Source organism: Macrotis lagotis, chromosome 2, assembly GCF_037893015.1.
Source record: "Macrotis lagotis isolate mMagLag1 chromosome 2, bilby.v1.9.chrom.fasta, whole genome shotgun sequence".
Taxonomy (NCBI): Eukaryota; Metazoa; Chordata; class Mammalia; order Peramelemorphia; family Peramelidae; genus Macrotis; species Macrotis lagotis.
Genome location: NC_133659.1, coordinates 307,178,790 through 307,193,275, shown reverse-complemented (window position 1 = coordinate 307,193,275; position 14,486 = coordinate 307,178,790). Strand labels below are relative to the sequence as shown.

At 38.5% G+C, this 14,486-nt stretch overlaps 1 protein-coding gene across 4 annotated transcripts in view; it reads left to right on the top strand.

Annotated features, from left to right (window-relative positions):
• Positions 1–14,486, top strand: part of ATP2B1 (ATPase plasma membrane Ca2+ transporting 1) — a 115,260-nt gene that overhangs the window by 21,848 nt on the left and 78,926 nt on the right. For 2 of the 4 annotated variants that reach the window (XM_074226561.1, XM_074226564.1), the window contains exon 2: positions 262–388. The exons of the other annotated variants lie outside the window; for them this stretch is intronic. The gene's annotated coding sequence lies outside the window, so the exon portion shown is untranslated. The remainder of the gene's footprint in view (positions 1–261; positions 389–14,486) is intronic. 4 annotated transcript variants of the gene reach the window in all.

The following is a 14,486-nucleotide window of genomic DNA, read 5'->3' as shown; positions in this document are numbered from 1 at the left end:
CTTGCAAATGAGTCACTTGGACATTTAAGTTTCTATGAATTCAAATAGAGAGAAAATATAGTGAAATTGTGTTTTTTCCTTTATAACATTTTTAAGCAAGATAGGAATAAAGGATATGTAAGTCATGAAATAATGATATACATTAGAAAATAAGTTTTTTATTATTATTATTAGATGATAAGCTAAAGCAATAACTGAAGAGTATGATTCTGAAACCATTTCATCTGAAAGGAAATTTGAACATGGTGATTTGTGTTTCAGATTGAATGTTCAATATAAATAGAAGATGAGACCTTTCGAAGTTGGACAGAAGACTTTGAAGGTGGACCAGTACTATCAGGATGTGACAAATTTAAGTATTATTTGGAAACATGTTATCCAGTCTAAGGTGAAGAATTTTAAAAATTCCTGTGATTAATGAAAGTAATAGTATCATAGTGATAAGTGACGGGAAAAAATCATTTGTTTATTTAATATCTGGAACTTTATCCATCCAGAATTTCTTTTTCAAGGACAGTGTTCTTTGGGCTTAAATATATTGTTGGACCAAGTATAGGTTCTGTGCCCTGGAAAATCTGACTTTTAAAAAAAAAGTTTGATCTATAATCTTTTTCATACTGTCATATTTAGAGAGCTTGTATATAAAATGACACTTCAGTACCTAGAATTGTGGGGAAGGGTGATCACTTGAATTTTGACCATCTCTAAGATTTCAAAAAATGCTGCCCTGATGACATTGTTAGGAAGATCTGGAAAAGAGAATGACTAGGTATGTGATGAAGATGCAGGATAGTAGTTCTGATGTCCGTGAATAGAACAGCTTCACCTGAAGGAAATTTTAAAAACACTGCTGAAAATCTGTTTAAAATAAATTTTGTATGGAGACAAGGAATGGCATTGTGGATAGAGCTCCATTGGGCTCAGAAAGAAAGACCCAAGTTCCAGTCCTGCTCTGCCTCTCCTCTTATAACTTTCTGACACTTTCACTTACCCAAAAAATAGGAGAATCTTAGTAGGAATTTCAATGCCGTGGACATGGGTGAAATCACAAGAGTTGACAAAAGAAAAATTGTACTATATATTTGAAATCTCATTTTAGGTGGAAATATGACCATCTTAAAGCCCCTCATTTATTCTCCATAATCTTCAAAAGTTAACAGCAGGTCTGCAATCTTAAATACCATCTCCCCACCCCCACTCCTGATGTAATTTAATTAAGGCCTGGTGATTAGAACTCAAGTTTAGCTTGGTGCTCCATCTCTCTATTTATCTTGAGTTGGTACTCTTTAGCCTTTTTTTTGTAAATTTGTTCTTTCCCTCCCAAGGATCATTCTCCTTGGTGGAGAACAATTGTGGAGTCCTGCCTTCTCTCCATTATTAGCATCTCATGTGTACTGTTGTTGTTCAGTTGGATCTACTTCTTTGTGTGCCCATTCAGGGTTTTCTTAGGGGCAAAGATATTGGAGTGGTTTTTCCATTTCCTTCTTTAACTCATTTTACTGGGAGGAAACCTAACAAACAGAGTGAAGCAGCTTTCTAGGGTCACACAACTAATCTGAGTCTAGATTGGGAAAGTGAGGCTTCTAACCCCAGACTGTCAACTCTCTCACTGTGTCTTCTTTTGTTGTTGTTCAGTCATTTTCAGTCATGTTTGACACTTTGTGACCCCATTTGGATTTTTCTGTGCCACCTAGCTGCCTCTATCTATATCAGGAAAGGCCCTTTTCATTCTTTATTCCTCTTTCCCTTAACATATGACTTCAAATACTGTCCTTCCTCTCTCTTTTTTTTTTTTTTTGGAGGAGGGTGGTGATAATTTAACTTTCTTTGCTATTCTATTGCTATTGAGTTTTAGTGCCTTTAAAATTATTCTTTTAAATTTAGTACCTTTAAAATTATACTTTTAAAACTTGAGATGAGGTGATCAATTCTTCCTATTAGAATTATTTAGTTGAGTTTCACTATTAAGAAACTTTCTTTTCTTTCTTAGCTTATTTCCCCCGTGGCATTTAATGCATGGGAATGAATCTTATCTTTTTGCTGAACACTTTGAAATCTACTCTTCCCCAAATTTAGAACACTTGTCCAAGGAGACCATCTTTTTTTCTTAATCTTGTTTTTAATCAAAAATTCTAAGATAAAATGGTCACTTGCCCCTAGTGTCCCTATCATTTCCTTCTCCAGATGCAAAGAGAGTTTAAGTGACTTTTACTTGTACAGGGTCACACATCTAGTGTCTGAGGCCAGATTTGAACTCATAAAGATGAGTCTTTCTGATTCCAAACCCAGCACTCTATCCACTGGTGACACTTAGCTACCAGCATCTTGACTGTCCATTGTGTCTTAGTGTAGTTCATTATCCTTTGGCTATTTTTATGTTAGTGTCTTGTTGGAAATATCTTGTATTAGTTGTGGTGCTTTCCCATCCCCATAAATCACATTTTCTTTCTGACATATCTGAAAAACCTAAGATTTCCTTTACTTGAATTTTAAGTTACTTATAAACCCAATGCTGTAATGTTCGTGCAAACAAGGAAGCCTATTCTTAGCAGTCAGAGAAGCTTCCAATTTGCTTGTTGGTTTTTTTTTTAATTTTTGGTATTTGTCATATGTAGAGACTAGTTTTTCAAGAGATCCTTCTTTTTCAAATGTTTTAAAGTTAGGAATATAGAAAGATACGCTTTTTGAAAATAATTGTATATATTACATTATACTATATAATTAATTGATAAAGGGTAGTGAGTTTCTTGATAAAAAATAAAGGAATGATTTAGGGAAGGCAAGAAAATGGTCGTTCTTAAACTTTTTCCACTGACAGGAGCAAAGAATACATATCAAAGGGATTAGAAAGCAAGGACAGGCAGAAATTAGGTAGGTATTCTTTGATATTTAAAGTCTAAATTTTTTGGAGAAGTCAATGGAGGACCCATATGGACCTTTGATCTCCAATTTACAAATGTGTTGAAAATAAAAATAAGTTTACTGGTGGAAATTTGGAGTACATTTTCTGTTTACACTGGTGGTGTGGTTCCTAGACTAGACTAAAGACTCCAGTGGACTACAGGCATTGGTGCCGTGGAATTTCCTTCCTGCCCTAACATCCTGCCAGTGTGCCTTCTCTCTTCCCCACTTCATGGATAACTACTACCCCCGTTCCTAGTTCCCACCCAACCCACCGTGAACATGATTTCTTATACCATTTGAATGAGCAGGAAATCTCTGGTCTTCAATCCATGAAAGCCAATGAGATCACCAGGTGAAGTCACAACAGAGGAAGAAGAGGAGTAGGTCCAGGCCAGATCCCTGAGGGACTCACCTTCTCCCAGAGCAGGGGCTCAGTGGCTCTTGTCTTTGTATCCTTAGGACACAGCCCAGGGCTTATCACCTGGCAAGGGCCTAATCAGTCATTCCCCTTCACAACGACGATGAACTTGTCATAGTTACAGCCCAAGTTAGGGAAAAGAGGGGGAAGAAACCGGTGAGTTTCCAACCCTTTTTCCTGGGCAGTGTTTTTGAATGTTAGTGCCTCTTGCTTCAATGGTGTCCTGGGTTGTCCTGGGCTGCCCTCAACAGTGAAGGAGCCTGCTCTTTCCCCTCTCCTAACCCCAAAGGATTTTCTGTGGAATCTCAGCTTAAGAAAGAAGTTGTAGAAAATCTCAGCCTCTCCATCTCTGATAAAGGAGGGCCAAGTTTTTCTTGACAGAAAAGGTATATAATAGCTTTCACTGACTTTACATGCTTCACAGGCAGTTCTCCCTAAATAGTTCCCTATGCAAAGCCCTTAACAATTGGAGTACATCTGATTTAATTCAACAAATATTTATTAGGAGTAGGTTACTAGTAGAGGGAAAAGGGGGTTTTGCCCTTAGTTTTGCAGGGTGGGAGGAGTGCTCAACAAACTACAAATAGACAAATAAATACAAGGTAATCTGAGGAGATGTGAACACTTGGAACAACCAGAAATGAGCAGCAAAGAAGGGTTTTCTAGGAAAGAATGGCATTTGACCTTAAACTTTGAAGGACTATTCTGAGAGGCAGAGGTGGAGACCAATTATATTCCAGGCATAAAATGGAGGTACGCAAAGCAATATCAAATCAAGGAATAGTGATTCAGTAGAGACTGCCTAAGTGTGGATATCCTTAAATGGTAGACTTGGGAGTTTATTCAAGAGGATATAAGGATCTACAAAAGATTGTTAAGCAGAGAAAGGAGTGTTGACATTAGACATCAGTTTTAGGAATATTATTTTTTGCCAGATGTGTAGATGATTGAATAGAGAAGCTATTATCTAGTAAGAGGTGATAGCCTCAACTACCATAGTGACATTTATGAGTGGATAGTAAAAGGGACAAAAATGAGTCAACTAGGATTTGACATTTAGGCTTCTGGACTTACAGAGAGAGAAGGGTCAGAATGGCTTTGAGGTTATGAGGAAAATGGTAGTAATACCTAATCCTCAACAGAGATGGAAATTTAGAGAAAGGGTGAGGCGTTTTTGTTTTGTTTTTGAAGGAGAGATGAGCTCAGTTTCTAACACTGGTTTTGAGCTGCTCGTGAGGGATGTTGGATTAAAGAAAGTTGAATATTAAGGTCTAACTTTCTGGCAAAAGATTGCTGCTAGATATAGAGACTTTGGAGTAATTTATGTAGAAAGAAGAATGAACCCGTAGGAGCCAGTAGGATCAGCATAATTGAGAAATGAACTCGAAGTGAATGGCCCAGACCAGAGCCTTGGGGACCCCCAGCACTTGGAGACAGGAGATGGGTGATGATCCATCAAAGGAGACACTACCCGCTATCGATTAATTATATAGTACTGGGCCAACAAGGAAGAGAACCAGAGGAGAGCAGGATCACTGGATCTGTAGAAGAAAAGCATATGTAGGCTGGGGAAAGACCAAGAAATGTAGTCGTTGATAAGTTTTGAGGATAGAATAGTAGACTCAGAAGTAAATGGATTGTGAATATATGGTGCTGACAACTATTAAAACCTTTCTAGGAATTTGTCAATGAAAAGGAGACATAGATTAGGTTAATAGAGGGCTAAAGGGGAAGGGAAAGGCTTCCTCGAGGTACAACCCAGACCCAAAAGGGGAAAAAAAAAGTTTAAATACTCAAGTTTGCTGTGACCCTGGTCACAGACCATCCCAGTCTCCCCAGTTTCTTATCTATCATCCAAACTGTCGTCTATTCTGCAACAGGACAGAATTACCTAACTAGTTTTAAAATCAGAAAGATTCAAATAGTTGCATCTGTATAACCTGGCTTGCCCTGTAAGCTGATTGCAGTCCCAGTGCTTCTGGGACACTGCAGACCACAGCACTATTCTTTCCCCAAAGCTCCCTGTTTGTTTTTTCTGTACTAATACACAAATGTTGAACAAGGGAAGGATCTCCAAGATCTTTCTCTTCTGAGTCTTGGGTAGCTGTGGCTGCTGAGGAAGACTGCAGCCTCGGCCAGGTCTAAGTCCCATATGGATCGTTTCCCCAGTGATGCCTGGACAAATCAGGACTAGAAACGGGCTGTAGTCCGGGGTGGGTGGCAGGTCCTGCATAGCTCTGCTGTGTGTAGTCTTTGGGCCTGTGCGTATGAAGGAAGCCTAATGGTGCGAGGTCGAGGGATAGTGTGAAGAACTGAGGGAGGCTCCTCAGAGCCCTCCACAAATTCTTGGACACGGGCCCAAAGTGAGACTGGGTAAAGAGAAGGTGCTTATGTATAGTAGTGATACTTAGCTTAAAAGAAATTATTTTTGCCCTTTTAGAATTAACCATTCTATTTCTCATGACTCTTCTCCATTTTTCTTTTCTTGCTACTAATTGTACTGGATTGTTACTGTCTCAAATGGAGAGAATTTTAAAACTGGAAGGGATCTTAAGCAGATGGACTATCTCCTTCATTTTATAGACTAAGAAACAAAGTCAAAAGAGGTGGTGTTTTGTCAAATAAATGATCGTTGACTAAGTTTACCTAGCTAATTCTTGGCAGAACTAGAACCAGACCTTTTGCTATGATATATTTCAATACCTTTTTCATCTGCAATATTGCCTTGCTTTTATCTTTGTTAATGATAGCATACCAATATTACTGTTCTCAGATGACAAATTAATAACAAGGGAGCAAAGGAGTTACAACAGAAATGAGTCTGGAGGCCCTCTGATTGGAGTTAAGCAGAGGGTCTCAGGCCTTTAATGAGTCAGGAGGCCCCTCTGAAAGGAGTTAAGACAGAGGATCTCAGGAATTTAACTTTTATGTAGAGAGGTTTTTTCCCATGTAAATTTTCTTTGATTTGCCCCCTCCAAAACTTAAAAGATATCCAGATAAATTTGAAACAAAGCTGTGTTGGTTGCTTGCTGCCTAAACTCCTTCTAAAAGTTCAAATGCTGCAAGGTAGAAAGCAGTAGTGTCAACTTAGAGACATGAGGGCCAGTCAACTAGAGGATCCCTGCAATCTGCATATTAATGGAGAAAACCATATATTAGAGAGATTTTTCTTTTGTTAAATATTTCTGAATAACATTGTAATCTGGTTCAGCTGTATGCTGTAGGCCTTGTGTTTGAGACTTCTGGTTGTAATCATTGTTTTCAATAAAAAGCATGACTTTAATAGGTCATAAAATAATTTTAAGACAATCAGTGTATAGTATGGAGACCTAGATGAGATAGATTGCAGTTTTCAAGAGAATTTCAAAATGAAGTTAACATTAAAAACAGAAAAGCGAAACTAGAAGTTAATTTGAACTATCTAAATGAATAAATTCTACTAAGTATTTAATAGAACCCTTCTCAGGTTTACAAAGCCCCTCCCATGAATCATGAGCCCCATGGAGCTGAGGGGATATGTGGGGTTTAGAGAGGAGAGGCTCGGAGCCCCAACCCTGCTGGGTGGGCTCTCTTTGACTGCGGGCAGTTCCCTTCATCTCTCCAGGCTCTTGGGCTAAGTGTTCTTGGAAGTTCCCTCAAAGATCCTTCCTCACTTGAATCTGGGACTCTCCCACCTTAGTCAGAATGGTCTGGGTCTAGGAACTCCATGAGGGCAGGGGCTGGCTTGTGCCGCTTTTTGCCTCCATGCGGTGCCAGACGCCTCCTAGGAGCTGGTTGGATGTTCATTGAATAATTTTCTCCAGATTTCCCTTAAGTCCCCCAGCTCTCTCTCAGCACCTCCTTGCCACCCAGATTCCCAGTTGGATTTTAGGCCTACTCTAATGCTGCTCCCACCAGAAGGCAGGAGAAGCTCCTCATCCCTGGTCTGTCCTGGGCTGGGCCGACTGCTCTACCTGCCACCACCAGTCTTTGCCCACTCCACTTGATGATGTATTTTTCCAACTATAGATCCAGCTATGTTAGGCTGTTATTCAGTAAATCTGGGGGCTTCCTGTGATCTCTAGTAGAGAGTAGTAATCCTCTGTGGGGGGGGGGGCTTCGGAGCCCTTTTTTCTTTTAAATTTTTATTTATTTAAGACAGTGGGGTTAAGTGACTTGCCCCTAGGTCACAAAGCTAGGCAATTATTAAGTGTCTGAGGCCGTTTCTGAACTCTGGTCTTCCTGATTCCAGGACAGGTGCTCTATCCACTGCGCCACCCAGGTGATCCCCATTGGAGCGCTTCTTAATCTAAGCCCCACCCTCCCCCATTTGGAGTCTTCTTCCACCTTCCATTGCCCATTGTACTACTCTTGAACCTGGTGATCGCCAGCTGGAAGACCTGGCCTCCAGGTCTTCTCAATTCTGGTGTCTTCTTTCTTTTTTATTCTATGTACCCTGCATTAAAGGAGGGAGTTCCTTGGGTGTGGGTCTGTCTTTTGCCAAGCAGAGTGCCTACCTCATATTTAAGAAGTGTGTCCTGACTGATTTCCTAATAATCTGGCTCCAGGAGGTTCTGTAAATTCCTGATGCAAGCCTCTCTGGTTTAGGGGCTCGGCAGCCACAAACCAAATCCATAGAAACATGAAAATCACCTGCATAAAGCAGACTTCTGCTTTCAGCCGATTGTGAAGTTATTTCATTGTCACATGCAGTGAGTGTGTGTGTAATGGGGGGGGGGGTGGAAGTCATTTTATCTCTTAAACTATTCGAGAAGAGGACCTTTTTTCATTACTCAGCATGTCTGTTCTGTAGATGTTAAGTTTAGTAAGTGATTAATACAGCAAATGTTGATTGGAGAAAAAGTATTAGTTTTACCACTAACTTCCCTGTGTATTTTTGGCAACTTGTACAAACTGCTAACACATATTTTCCAGTTTATTATTTGTAAAGTAAGGGAGATCCAGGGTGCCTAACTTGAGGACTCAGCAGACCCCAGGGGAATCTTTGAATTTGGGTGGGAAAGACAGTCCATCTTTTATTCATAAACCTTTCACTGAAATTTAACCTTCCTTCAAAAATGAATGTGGGCAGACAAACTTTCTGAGAAGTCATCCATAGCCTTGACCAGAGTGCTCAGGGCACTCAAGGCACAGAAAAGGTTTAGAAGATCCAAAAAAGAAGTGACTCCAAGATATTTAACTTGGACAACTTATTTCACTGTCCTCGTGGTCGGCTTGTTTTAGAAAAGACTGAGGCATCTGTCCCGTGGGATTAACTGTTTGGTAGACATATATATGGAGGAGGCAGAAGCCACAGTGAGTGTTTACCAGTAGCCTAAAGGAGAGCATTAGGCCTGCCTGTGTGCACGTACGTGTGTGTGTGTGTGTGTGTGTGTGTGTGTGTGTGTATGCATGTGCCTGTGTGCTCTCTTCAAAAGTAGAATTATTACTCAAAACATTTGGAATGGCTAATGTGAGCTTGCCACTTTCCTTAGTGCCACATAGTAAGTACCCTTCAAGTAGCTTTTTTTTCTTTCTAGGGGAAAATAATTTTTAAAGACTAATTGCTGGTTTTGTTTTGTTTTTTTAGGAGGAAGAAATAGTAATTTTAAAAAAATCTTTTTTTCCCTTACATTTGTTTGTTTTGCTAAGGTGATTGTTTTACTGATTGAAGGTGAATAGTTGTTTGTAATAACTCCAAGAAATATTTGAATGCCACTTAACATTTTTAGCATTGGGCTGCTCATTGTTGGGAGTACAAGAGAGACTTGATCCCTGCTGTTAAGGAGTGAGCCACCTTCTTGCCAGAATAAAAAGAGCACATCCAATATCACTAAAGAACCAAGGAGCCAGACTTGATGGGTCACTAAGTACTACAAAAGCTCAGAGAAGGGAGAGATCTGTTATTAGTTGGAAGAAACACTTTGGAGAATATAAGTCTTGAAGTAGACCTTGAAGAATAGTTTGCATAAATAGGTAAGAGAAAAACATTAGTATTTAGTCTCTTGAAAATCATAGGGTTATAGAAATTCCTTGGAGAAATGCCTTAAAAAAATCCAGACCATTCAGTTTCCCCTTCAGTTTATATTAGCTTTATATTTTTTTGTTTTTATATTGTGTATTTAAAAGATTTATTTTCACTAATTTATGAATTAATAGCATGGTTTCTAGAATTGCACCATTTCGGCAAATTAAGTGAATAAAAAATTCTTCTAAGATACTATAAATGGTATGGCATATAAATTTAAATTTCTGTGATACTGAATTTTTCATTTTTATGAGTTTTGAAATTAAGTCAATAAACATCAAGTGCCTATTTAGTGTAAGACACTGTGCCAGGCACCAAGTAATCTGATTTTTAAAACAATGCGCAATTCTCTTGTTTAAAATGTCCAACATGTAAACCAAATCATTCTGTTTATAGGAAGAAGAAGGAAATTTTATTTGACCTGGGGCAATTCTGCAGGCCTTCATTTCCTCCTAGATGAGAGAATTGAACTCTGTCATAGCAAAGTTCTTTCCAGGTGTAGAATTTTAGATCACACATCACATTCCTCAGGCACCATTTTCATTCTTATTGCTCTCTTAGGAAGTCTGTAGTGACTCCCTAATATCCATCATATGAGACCTAAAATTTCTTTGCTTGTCCCTTCTAGCTTCTTACTTTTATTTTGTCCTTTTTTGTGTGTTCATTTTCTCCAATTCTTTGCATACTTCTTTTACACAACTCTTACAGCTCCCTCACAACTCCCCAAGGACCACGATTAATCCCACTTGACATGTCATGTCTCTACTTTGGTTCCTCTCAGCACTTCAGTATTCATTTTGTTTGTAAGTACTCTTCAGTCCTATTCCTTTTGCAGCCGAACCATAAACCACATAGAGTCCTAACTACCTTCTTTTGCTTTTGCATCCCATCATAGGTGGGCTGATGTTCTGGCTATCATAGGGACTCAAGTTGTTTACAAAATAGTTTTTAAAACCAGCAATTAGGATTTGCTTCTCTAATTTAAAATTGGCAGAGAAATAATTACTAAAATTTTCCCTACTTTAAGGTTATTTTACCTCTTTGTATCTTAAAACATTTCCAAGTCCCTGGGGCAAAAAAAAAAAAGGTCATGGTGAGTCAGTAAATTTTTTATAGCACTTTTAAAAAAATTGTTATGTTTTGTTTTTACATCATCTGAATTCCCCCTGCATTCATCCTCTTCTTCCAAGAGAGCTATCCTTTATAACAAATGTTTTCTGTCCTGGTACTTTAAACAACATTTTATAACTTATTGCTGATTAAGATATATATAAAGAATCTATGCCCTGCTCCCCCCCCCCCAAAAAAAACCTATGCTTTTTAAAATCTAAAATTTTAGTGCTGAATTTTTTTTTAACACCACAGTGACTTCCCATTAATAACCCCCCACCTGGGATTACTAAATCAAAAGGTGTCATATCAGTTGAGTAATTTTTCTTAATTTCAATTTTTTTTTCCAGGACAGTAGTACTAATTCAAAGTTTATCATCATATTAGTGTGCTTGTCTTATATATTACCCTCTAAACACCCAACATTGACTCTTTCCATCTCTCAGTTTTATAAGTATAATCAGAAACCTGTCACTATTTTCCTTAAATATTTTTTATATGCTTGTTTTTTACTTTTGAAAATTGTTCACAATGGGCTGTTTCAGGGAATTAATTTTATATATAAAATTAGAGCTAAAATGGACTTTAGAGATTATACTTTCCAATTCCATTTTAGGGATACAAAAAAATAACTTGATCCATGTGATGTGGATAATACAAGTCAGCTCAGATTCAGATTTAAAAATGAAAACATAATAACAAGTCACAATAGCTGATTCACTTTAAAATATTTCTATATTTGCCTAGCAATCTTTATGATTCATAGGATCTCTCATAGTATCCTGGAACAACTATGTTCACATTGTACAAAAAAAGTTTCATTGATTAAAAAAACTCTAATATTGGTTTTTGCAATTAATAGGAATTAGATATCTTTTAATGTCCATGTTTATTAAAATTTGTCGTAGCTCTCTCTGTGGTTTCCCTAGTTCTACTTTCTATGTGTCAGTTTAAGTTTTCCTGTTTTTCAGAATTCCTCATTTCTTATAATAATCTATAACTGTCAAGTATCTCCATTAGTTTATCCCATTCATTGATAGTCACTTAATTATCATTTTTTTTGTTGTTTAGTTTTTTGCCTACTCTATAGTGCTACTATGTAAGCATGTTTATAGAGTATAACCAGTATTTCAGATTGTAGCTAACTTGCTTCACATTTCTACAGTATACTGTGAACCATACTATAGATTATTGTTGGATTTTTTTTTCTCCTCTACTAGTATGATATAGTGGAATAATCTACTGTGTTATTTCTTACTTGTATGATCTTGTTGGACCTCTCTTTCCTCATCTCTAATATTGAGGGGTTTGAATTATATTATCTCTAAGGTCCATTCCACTTCTAAATCCTGGGGAAAGAGACTTTTCTGTATTCTCAAACTTGATTGATGATAATTAGTACATAATAAACTGTTATTTCTTTTATTAAAAAATAAAGCAAACAAGTCAGATGCCAGTAAGACTATAGGCAGAGTTATTACATCGTAGAAATAATTTTACCTCACCAGAATTTCTTTTTCCTTTTGGCTGTTTAAAGGCTCTCATCATAGCATCTTGCCTAGATCCCTCTGCCCTCCTCAAACTTTCCTATTTTCTGTAATTACTTTGAACAGCACTTCTAATTCCCTTAAATAAGCAATTTACATCAAAGAGTATTGGGATTACTCTTCCATAGATATGTATGTTTTCCCTTTAAAAGGTAGCTTCAGGGGCGGTTAGATGGCACAGTGGATAGAGCACCAGCCCTGGAGTCAGGAGTACCTGGGTTCAAACCCGACCTCAAACACTTAATAATTACCTAGCTGTGTGGCCTCGGGCAAGCCACTTAACCCCATTGCCTTGAGAAATCTAAAAAATAAAATAAAAGGCAGCTTCATTAACCTAAATTATAACTGATGAAATGTATATTCCCTATAAAAATCCTCCTGACCTTTTTTCAAAGGGGAAGATTTGTTCCTCTTTGGTTTCAAGGAAGAATGAAGTTCTGTACGGCTCGCTCTAAAGAGATAGAGAATCTCCAGTGTACCTTTCCAGTTCCCATTTTTCTCTTACCTGTACTTTTCCTATCTCCTGGCTTGATCAGAAGTTCATCGAAAATCCAAAAAAGGGATCAGCAATAGAAATTTTGGCCTTAGCTCCTAATGCAAGGGATGCCAGTTTTACAGGTATCAATGAAACATGTTTTTTTTGTTGTTGTTGTTTCTTTTTTCTTGTGGAAAGACATCAGGAGGGAAAGAATTAAGTTCCAAATAATTCTGACCAGGAAATGAGAGATTTGTCCAAAGGGATTAGTGTTGTTATAGAGAGAGCTCCTAAGTGAGCTTCCTTATTAGAACCACGTAAGAGAAAATGGAAGCAGGGATCAATAGAGAAAGCTTTGACACGTATAAGATAGAAAGAGGGTCAGGGATTCTGAAACTCAGGATAACAAAAGGTTTTGTTTTTAAAAGTTCTGTTAGGGAAAAGTGGGGGGAAGGAACCCTTGTTAAATAAAGACAGGGAAGAACAACCCAACTTCTGGTTTTGCTTTTGTGGACTCTGCCAAGGAAAATGAAAGTATAAAATGCAAATGGGACCAAAACCCATGAAAATAGGTATCAAACTATGAGGAGGAAGGGAAGTTTTCTATCCATCACTTTTGGATCCTGGAAGGGCCAGCCTGCCATTTCCTTGTCTGTCCCAGTCCTGATGAACTTGAAGTCACCATTTAGTATCATTGCAGAGGAGGCAAGGAGAGAAGGTATGTTAGGTGTTTTCCTTTCCTTTTGACAGTCTATAGACCTTTAAGAAGGTGAGGTACTTATCTTTGAATATAGAGTAGAGAGAGATTCTGGGTAATCATCTGAAAAAGGACTGAATCAAAGGACCTGTATTTGAGAATCACTTGTGTTGGTCCTTTGGATGTTCTTGGGGAAGTCAGCTTTAAGGCCTCAGTTTCCTTGAAAATCTGTGAAATGTATGGACTATCAGAGTAACAGACAAATCTGATTGCTGGCCTATAATCAGGGGTTGGGGAGATCATAGAAAAAGGGAGATATGGCACAGAATTAGAGATGGGCCAGTATCTCAGTTATCCAAAAACAAATAACATAAAAATAGACCCTGTAAACTCTTTCCCATTGAGCTTAACTTTAATTGCTGGTACAACTCCAGAAAACAGTTGAAGGGATGATCAGTATACTTGTGGCAAGGGAAGTGGGATCACCAAGCAGCTACAAGAGCCTCATTTCTTTTTTGGGTGGATTCCTTCCCCCTGGAGATCGAGGGTCTAGGTTAATGTGGCAGGCAGGTGGTGCTGGGCCTGGAATTAGGACGCTGTTCAGACTAGTGCATTACCGCTGCCTCAGTTTCTTCATCTGAAGAATGAAAACATCCATAGCATCTATCCCAAGGCTCTTGTGAGGATCAAATGTCTTAGCACATCACATAGTAAAGGTGTTGGCTAGAGTGGTTACTACTTGTATTTACCCTGCAGTAAGCTGGGCTCATGTGTCTTGACGCTCAAGGAGGCCAGAGCATGATTGTGAGCTGACTCAAAGAGAGAGTTTCGCTTTATTGTTCCTGGCCCCTTTTAGGATCCTCTGTCTGGAGCAAGCAGGGCCCCAAGAAGCCCTCTGATTCAGGCCTCTCTTCTCATTGTAAAGATGAGGCAGATGAAGTGAGGGGCAGGAAGCACCAGTTAGGGTTTCAGTGGGGCTCCTCTGCCTCCATGCCAAGGCTCTACCCTCCTCGTGGTCATTTAATGTGTGGTGGATGAAGTTTTCGAATTCCCCCCCCTTCACTGGGATGGCACTTGGAGTAACAGGCTGGACATTGCAGAGAAGTAAATTTAGACTTTGAGAAAGCCTCCCTGTGCTCTACATTGGCGATCATTAGTGATATCCTAAACAGGAAGGTAGTAGTTCTCTCTAGGAGGCTTGAAGCATCTATCCTTTATTTTTTTGTTTGAATATCATTCTTTGTGAAATACAGTCAAAATTTGGTTTTCATTCTCTGATTGCTAGAGACAGTGCTTCTTAGGTATGGTGGTGTTTTTCAGCCCCTCTT